Here is a 10000-nt window from a genome sequence, read left to right on the forward strand (position 1 = left end):
TATTTCCGGTATAGGAGACACAAAATAATCTACTTTGTGTCTCCTACCGGATACATTAGCCGGTAGGAGACGGTAATCAAATTATTGTCTTAGGAATGCCACAAAAACACAGAAAATCCATGAATTCAAGAGGCTTCATGGGGTGTGCAATTGATAGAAAATAAGTCTTTTTTTTGGGGGGTGAACTACTCCTTTAAAAAACAACACCGATGCCTTCCCGGTCTTGAAGGGTTAAAAGACCAGAGGAACGGTTGGACCAGCTCCTATAAACAGAACATGGTGTAAGTACATCTTGTACCGTAATAACCCTGAGCATGTTTTAGCCTACTTCTTCACTTTGAAACTTCACTTTTCTCTTTTTCCTTTCAGAGGAGAGAGAGAGAGAGAGAGTGGCTGTGTGGACGTATACGTGTCATTAACCCTTTAACACCGGGAACGCATATGTGTGTCATTTTTAGATTCATTGGGCTATATTCAAAAATAGCAGATCTACAAGTACATCTGCTATTTTTGAAAAAATCGCGACAATTTGTGTTTTTTTTCCCTAAAGTGGACACATTTTAACTCTAATATTTGCTTCTGGAGGGGGGGGGGGGGGTCCCTGGAACAAACAAAAGCAGATCTACAAGCTCATACAAGCTCATACAAGCACTCCGTGCCAGGCTATGAGCTTGTAGATCTGCTGTATTTTTTAATAGCCAAAGAAATCAAAACATGACACAGATTCTTTCCCCGGGTCTTAATGGGTTAAATTAAGACCGTGACGCGTCTCCCAGGGGGTCCGCTGTAACCTCTGTCCTTCCAGAAAGGGAGCGAACACTCGTACTGTACTTCAAAGACCTCTGGTGAAAAATGCACACTGCTGACCACGCCCGGCTTAAAGGTTTCATGACATTCAGATCTAAAAAACATTAAAAGTGTTGATCATGGTCCTTCAAACGTGTATTAAAAGGTTTTAACTGAAAAAAAAATCCACTCCAGTGAGCCATGGCAGGTTTTTTTCTCTCTCTCTGTGTTCAGAGGCCTTTTCAGCTGCAATGAAAAAACAAAAAAAAAACGATTTGCCTGCGGGTATCACTGTTGAGGGATTTTTCCTGCCCCCCCCCCCCCCAAAGGAAAGGGGAGGGGAGGAGAGGGGGCGGGATAAATGGACTCTGACATCAAAGTCCACGGGCCAATCCCTGCACTTTTTTTTAGCCTAAGTATTCAAAAAACCCCAGACCACAGAAAATCCACTGGATGTTCAAAGTTCACTTTCTTTGGGTGTAATTGAGGTCATAAAACAAAACAAAAAAAACGAAACATAAAAAAAAAAAAAAATGTATGTCATGAAACCATGACAGGTGTGTGCGTTCCCACCGGAAGATGAAATATCTTTTGAAAATATGGCTTGAATGGCTTCAGTTTGGTCTTCGCTGGTCAGCGTTGGTTTGGGTCTGACGAAGAGACGGAAAAATAGCAGATCTACAAGCTCTCAACGCGTCCCACCGGGACGCGTTGAGAGCTTGTAGATCGGCTATTTTTGAAAGTCTAAAGCATAAAATAGGGTTCAAGTGGTTCAACTGAATTGTATGTTCTATTGACACATTTAGCTGGGGACCCCCTGGAAACCCCCCCGAAGGACCGCTAGGGGTCCCCAAACCCCACATTGAGAACCACTGGTATAAATGAATCTTCTCCATCAGTGTGAATGGATGGACGGGGGTATAGTAAATGGCTGTTGTCCATCTAACTTTACTTTTACTTCCTCATCAGCAAAAGCTCTTCTTCTTGTTGTCTTCCCTGTTCTGCCCGTGGGCCGCCCCGGGGGGGGCGCTGCACCGACAACCATGATGAGTGACAGCGGCTAACTACTGTACCGTTAACTCTTTCACTGCCAGAGTATATACCTTAACACATTGATTGCCATGATATTAAACATAGTTTTCTATCCCCGCGCCGGCATATAATTACCTCAATCCGATGATATTTGAAACTCTGTGGAACCGACATTGTGTAAAAAAAAAAAAACGCGAAAAAAGGTTCCTGTGATTAGGCGGAAGGATCTGTGTATCCATGGGAACGACAAGTTTCCAACAGCGCTCCGCCATTTTGGAGCTTTGGTCCGCTGAAAACGGGTGGTTTTCAATGGGAAAAAAAAGAAACAGAGTTACAGCAGTTTTTCTGAAAATCCCATCATTGGGGCGGGTGGAAGTGACGTTTTTTGGAATGACGTCACATCCACATTTTTCTTCTCTGAGAGACGATCGATCATTCCAAAGCTGTGTTAGGGCGCCCCCTTGTGGAATTTTCCCAAAAAATTTAAAGAACGCATAATATTCGATCTAGGCAATCAGTGTGTTACAGAATGAAAACTCGTCCAAACTCGTCGACGGCACGCATGCGCCTTGGCAGAATTTGACGAGTTAAAGAGCTGGTGCCATGTTTTTGCACTTTTTCAGTTTTTCATGTGTCTATGAGGTTGATAGAACTTCATTAAGCCCCCCGGTGGTGTTTTTATGGTGTTTTATGTCTTCTCTGACTATTTGGAGTTTCTTCCTGGAGGCTGAAACCTTGAGGGTCAAACGTGCCAATTAGAGAAACAGCGCTTTAGTGACATCTCAAAGCCATACCCTCCCCCTCATTATCATAACACAACAGGTGTGGGCATGAGGAGGAGGAGGGACTAGGACAGGTGGGTGGTGCTAAGGTGGTGGAGGAGGTGCTAAGGTGAGAACCAGGTATACTTAATGAACTGGAGGCGTGTCCACATAAAAACAACATTTTAACACTTACTGTACACTTTTTTTTTTTTTGAAAAAAAATCCTTACATAATAATAATACCTTATGATCAGGTTTTAGGGTTGAAAAATATCATGGCACCCCATCTTTAACTCGTCCATGGCAGGCAAAGGGTTAAGCTGTCTCCGCGGTGCTCTAACCAGATAGCGCCTGCGGCTAACCGTATACAGCATGCATAATACAAGAGCTGTGCAAAATGCTTTGCTGCCTTGTCTTGCCTGGAGGGTTAAAAACACCGCCCTGAGATTTGAGCTGGCTAAGCATTTCATCTCTGTATATCAGGCCAAATACCAGTGGTGGAAAAAATACTCACATGTTTAAGTATCAATACTGCAATGTAGAAAAACTCTGTTACAGGTAAAAGTCTGGTAGTCAAAATAGACTTGCGTAGAAGAACAAAAGTGTTGGTATCAAAATGTACTTAAAGGAGAGATCCGGACATTTTAAGTGTTATCTTTGATGTGTCGTTAGTCACTCACCGACGTAGAAAGTGGCGTTGAGTTTTTCCAGCGATTCCCCTGTCGTAATTTTTTCGACCCCCTCCGTTGGCATAATGGGAGCGCGCTGTTTGCTTATTTCTCTCCCTGGCAACACCGAGTTGCCAGGTTCTGGGAGAGAAACAAGCAGCGTTAGCTCGTTCGGCATTAGCGTTAGCTTCTCAGGGACTTTCAGTGCATGTTTGAGTATCATGAGACTCTACAATGAGTAGTAGTAGAGAAAAAAATAACTTTGCATCGGTTATAATAGACGAATTTCACTCATACACGCGCTCCCATTATGCCAACGGAGGGGGTCGAAAAAATGACGACAGGGGAATCGCTGGAAAAACTCAACGCCACTTTTTACGTCGGTGAGTGACTAACGACACATCAAAGATAACACTTAAAATGTCCGGATCTCTCCTTTAAGGTACAAAAGTAGAAAGTACTAATTTTTCATAATGTCCCATTTCACAACTTTTCAAACGTATAAAAAACCTTTGAAAATAGCAGATCTACAAGCTCACAATGCGTCCGTCGCATCGCGACGCATTGTGAGCTTGTAGATCGGCTATTTTCAAATGGCCGAAATGTATCTAGGGCTGAAGTGGGTTAATGCATTTTTTTGTAATAATAATCAAAATCTACAAAGTAACTAACTAAAGTTTTCAAATAATTGTAGTGGAGTAAAAATATAATATTTGCCTCTGAGATGTAATGGAGTAGAAGTAAAAGTACAGAAAATTGGAAATACTCCAGTAAAGTAAAAGAAAAATAAGAACTCAAAATTGTACTTAAGTACAGTAATTGAGTAAATGCACTTCATTACTTTACTCCACTGCCAAATACAGTATGCTGAAAGATATTCAAGAAAAGACTAAACAGACAATGTCTTCCATCCGTCCAGATTGGGGGGGGGGGGGGGTGACAGTTTCAGCAGAGAGCTCCAGATTTCCCTTTTCCAGAGCAACATTAGACACTTCCTCCTGGGGGGATCCTGAAGCGTTCCAAGGCCAGTGTGGAGACCCCCCCCCCCCCACCCAATCTGGTCCTTGGTCTGCCAGGGGGGGTCCCCTCTCCTCCCAGTGGGACCTGCAGCGAGGACCTCCCTATAGGGAGACGCTCGGGGAGGCATCCGTACTAGAGATGCCCCGAAGCACCTAAGCTGGCTCCTTTCCAAGTGAAGGAGCAGTTTCTTAATTGTCAACATTTGTTTTAGTACATTGACAGAGTTAATTAAAGGGAGGAGAGCGGAGAGAGGAAAGAGTTTCTTAAGCGATGAGACATTTCGAAACATATGGAACACAGCGAGAGAAGTATTAATTTATTGTTAGAGTATGTCTTAAAACATGTAAATCTGCAAGTTAACTAGTAACTGAAGTTGTCAAATAATTGTAGTGGAGTCCGTACACTATTGGCATGAAAAAAAAACATTCAGATGTTTTTATGATTATTCGTTTTTGACTGAAAACGCAAGGCGCTCTCATGCAAATATTTCATCTTGTGTGGTTGTGTCCAGATAAAAACAACATGAAATGTTAACACACAATACCTCCACACACACTACACACTGTGCTCCTGTTTGCAGCATAACATGAATATGTTTTAAAGACAATATGAAAACATATGCTGAGCTCAGGGAAAAAAACACCTTGGAGGGGGGAGAGAGAGAGAGAGAGAGAGAGAGAGAGAGAGAGAGAGAGAGAGAGAGCGAATCTGAATCTTTTACTAATTGTAAACCTAATTCTATAAATGTTTATTGACCATAAAATAACCACTTCTCACATTCTACTATAGTTGTGGGGACGTTTGGTATCACACTTATAGTAACACACACACACATGCGCACGCACACACACCCACACATGCACGCACGCACGCACGCACGCACGCAAGCGCACACACACACACACACACACACACACACACACACACACACACACACACACACACACACACACACACACACACACACACACTCCGCTAAAACAGCTTTATATTCCCATTGTGGAGCTGAGTGTCAAAACCACTGTTGTTTAATGTATGAGCGTGTGTGTGTGTGTGTGTGTGTGTGTGTGTGTGTGTGTGTGTGTGTGTGTGTGTGTGTGTGTGTGTGTGTGTGTGTGTGTGTGTGTTCGCTCGCTCGCTCACCCCTCCATGCCAACATCGCAGCACCTCTCCCCGAGTGAGCAGTCACGCTCTCTCTCTCTCTCTCTCTCTCTCTCTCTCTCTCTCTCTCTCTCTCTCTCTCTCTCTCATTTGCATCAAAGGCCTGTACAGTGTGCATTTATTCATAGAGTATCTTTTTTTATTCACGCTTCACTTTTATTTCAGTTTGAAACAGAAGCTCACAGTCCTGTGATGTGGTGACACGCACGCACACACACACACACACACACACACACACACACACACACACACACACACACACACACACACACACACACACACACACACACACACACACACACACACACACACACACACACACAATATGACACTGTCAAAGATGAAAGATGATGAAACAAAGTCATGGACAAACAAGTGAAATACTGTATGATCACTTGTTTGTGAAAGACAACAAGGGCCTCACTGCTGGGGGTCCCCTGGGGGGCCCTGGGTGCCTGCCAGGGGCCCGCCTGTTCAAAGTAGATTCATTTACTACGACTAGAGAGTTATAATGTGGTTCTAATCAATCGGACCCATGTCTGAATCCGCCCTGCAGTGACGGAGCGAGTCGAGGGGAGTGTAGTGGTGGCCTGGTTACAATCCATAGACCCCGCCCACTCTCTGAGTGGACCGCCTCTTGGTCTTGGTCGTTGAAATGTGAGCCTATAGGATGTCTTCCATACCTTCGATATCCTAGGAGACGTCATGCCAAGCATAGCATGACGTCTAGCATATTAGCAGCGTATTAGCATCTTAGCTTAGCATGTTAGCGTTAATTAGCATAATGGTGCCCTACAGCCATGTGACGTCACACAAACAAAATATGCTAACACAATTAGCATATTAGCATGTTAGCGTCTTAGCTTAGCATGCTAGCCCTAAGGTACCCTACTATACTACTCCTAGGGTACCGTCCAATGGGAGTCAATCAAGTCAAAAACAAGCCAATCAGCGAATATCTGCTAAAACAAGCTGTGCGATGACGTCAGATGTAGGCGGATCTGTGGATCTCTTGTGATTGGTTTAGGGAAATTCAACACCCCCTCCCCCTCGTCATCGCCGACACTGCAGCCGATGTCAGACTGAAGCTCCACCAAGGAGCCAGCCTGACATATTTACATCGAAGCCGATACGGAAGAGAGACAGTTCATATGAATGGCCTGTGTTGCGCTGTTTTACCCCTGCAGGTGTCAGAAGGAATATTCTCTCATTGTAAGCGGATGGGTTTTTGACAAACTTTAGACTAGATTTTCTTACCTTAATAAAAAGTGTCATAAATACTATATGCTTCCAGTCGCTAGTTTAAAGTCTCCTTTCAATCATCATGATATGTGTTTTGATAAATTATGGTCCCATTTATTTTAAAAATGACGTGAAAGTAGGCTATGCTCCAGGAGGGGCGGGAGGATTTGACTGACAACCTACACAACCAATAGCACTCATTCCCCATCCCCCCCCCGCTCTTGATTGACAAGCTACCCAACCCAATAGCATTCTTTGGGGATTGTTATCCGGTTCCCTGCAGGTCACATGTCTGGTTGACCCGCCCCCCGCTTTGGTCACATGTCTGGTCTCAACCAATAGCGTTTGATTTTTCCGACGTGCCCTTTGGTATATATATTAAAGATGGCGGATTGCACGTTCCTGAACAATCGGCTTCATTTACGGTCTGTAGGAACCAATGGCGTGAGACGCTGTCCATTCTTTTTTTTATACGGTCTATGAGCTCCAGGCAGCTTCAGGCTGATGATGAGGCTAGAGGAGTGGGAGGAGTTGGATGTGAAACTCAGGTGTTGTGGACCCAGCTGTTGAGCTGCTGGCACTTCATCAAACGCTTCACTTAGAACAACGGTACAGGGGGGGGGAGGGGACAAAGCTAGTGTCCCGTTGTCCTCCCTAACGATGACATTTAGCTACAAGCCTTATAGCTAGAATTTCACTACTTTTACTTCTTCTACTCCACTACATCTCAGAGGCAAACATTGTACTTTTTACTCCACTACAATTATGTGACAACTTTAGTTACTAGTTACTTCGCAGATATACATTATTATATTAAAAAAACATACCACTTCGGCTCTATTTCATACATAGGCTATTATGAAAATAGCCGATCTACAAGCTCACGATGCGACGCGTTGTGAGCTTGTAGATCTGCTATTTTCAAAGATTCTAGTACTTTTACTTTTGGTACTTTAAAGGTGTAGTGAAATGAAAAATATGTTTTTCACACTTTTAGAGCATATCCGTGGTCATCATATGGGCATACCTAACAATAGATGCCAAAAAAAATAAAAAATAAACAATTTTTGTGTATTTTTATATCTAAAGTCCCTAAAAAGCAGGGGTGAAAGTGGCTGAGAGTTCTTGCCGGAACTGGTAGGACGCGCGGCGAAGCCGCGCGGCCGGGGGAGTGCGTTCGGCCGCGCGGCCGAACATTTTTTTGCGGTTCTGGGCGGATTGGGTCGGTTTTTTTCGCGGTTCTGGGCGGATTGGGTTCGTTTTTTTTTTCCAGTTTTTGGTTTCTTTATTTTGGTTTTAGGGTTAGGATTAGGAGTTAGGTTAGGGTTATGTTATTTAATTCATATTTTTTCCTGATTTTACCAATTTATTATCACAAAAATCAATTTCTGCCTAATAAAATATTCAAACAAAATGGGTTTATACTAATGTAAAAAATGTGGTTATATGGCGGATTTGGGAAATATTGTACTTTTACTCCACTACAATTATTTGAAAACTTTAGTTACTTTGCATATATACATTATTACATTATAAATCATACATTAATCCCTTTAGCCCTATTTTATACCTAGGCTATTTGAAAATAGCCGATCTACAAGCTCCACAAGCTTGTAGATTTGCTATTTTCAAACATTTTAGTAGTTTTACTTTTGGTACTTTAAGTACATTTTGATACCAATACTTTTGTACTTTCACTCAAGTAAATTTTCAATTCCAAACTTTTAACAGAGTGCTTTACATACATACATTGCAGTATTGATACTTTTACTTAAGTAATTGAGTACTTTTCCCACCACTGTACCTGGGCGTTGTTGTTCTACAAACTTTGTTTTTAACCACATTGTCAGCTTCTTCAACTCGGTCTTCTTTTCTCTTAAACATCTCAGTTAGTTTTCGTTGCATTGTGCTTCATTTATTTTTAAAATTGCATTCTTCATCAAAACAGTGTTTATTTCCCCTCGCGTTTCTTTTCTTTTCTTTTTTTCTCCAGAAAAGACGTGTTGAACCAATCAGAACTAACTATGCTAGTCTGTCAGCCAACCAGAAACATGTTTTGAACGTTGGTGGGATTTAATTCGTCGTAAAGCCCGCCTTCTTTATCCGGTAATTTGCACATACACACATAGGCACGGACAACGGCCGTTTCCGTATCCGTTTTATGCCGGATCTCCAAGCTGCAAAGTGAATTGATCCCAGTCCCAGTTTCGTTTCGCTGGAGAAGAGGAGACGCTTCTCGGCTCCGTAAAATAAATAAACACCGTAAAAAATAGCACGGATTAAGCTGACACAAACACACAGTGGAACAATTCAAAAGCACTTTATTAGAAAATTTAATAATTGTGTATGTTAATCTGACGTTAGTAGATTATGTTTTCTTCTTGAACATGGCCATGGGTCTGTGGCAGGTTATTTAATATGGGATTTTCACAACTACCTTCGAATTTTTCTTAACGGAACGGCGTTCCGGCACCTAATCTTTTACCGGAACGCCGTTCCGGACCGTGCCGGCCCACTTTCACCCCTGCTAAAAAGCCAATCTTAATTACTTCCTGTAAACGAAAACGTGCTGCGTGATGACATAACGCAGCCTTCATGAATATAAATGAATCTTGATTACATGCACCTGTTTGATTCCCATAGCTGCACGTTCTTCAAACACAGCTGATTTTAATTACAGAGATACTCCGTTTTGAATCTCATTGAAGATGAGTGTATTACTCATTTTAAACTTCATCTGCACACTAAAATATGTATCTGAAAACATTATAGGTTAGAAATAAGCCAGGTAGTAGCAAACGTGCTTCACTGGCCGTCTCTCTCTCTCACTTGTAAACAAACACTAGCCGTGTTGCGCACGGCTGAAGTGATTGAGATCCAACGTCCCATAGCCTGAAGGGATGGGACCTTCTGATTGGTTTAGAGTCGGTTGAGCCGACGTTTCAGACTGAACCTTCAAAATAAAATGACCGAAAATGTCACTGCAGTGCGCCTTTAAGTAGCTGCATTTTGATGCCAATACCTTTGTACTTTCACCGAGGTAAATTTTGAATTCTGGACTTTTACTTGTAACAGAGTATTTCTATTTTTATATTTGCAGTATTGATACTTTTACTTAAGTAAAGCATTTGAGTATTTTTTCCACCACTGGATTTCATGCTGATCCAAACCATGCAGATTGAATTATCACTTATTTTCCACATTGTTTCTTGTTAAAAAAAGCTTTGATGAAGAAACGTATTGAAACTGATGATGGGCAGTAACTATAGTTACTAAGTAATAAGTAACACAGAACAGTGGTGTAAAGTCACTAAGTACATTTACTCAA

This window comes from Gymnoscopelus braueri (genome assembly GCF_963280865.1).
Source record: "Gymnoscopelus braueri genome assembly, contig: SCAFFOLD_382, whole genome shotgun sequence".
In the NCBI taxonomy this organism is placed as follows: Eukaryota; Metazoa; Chordata; class Actinopteri; order Myctophiformes; family Myctophidae; genus Gymnoscopelus; species Gymnoscopelus braueri.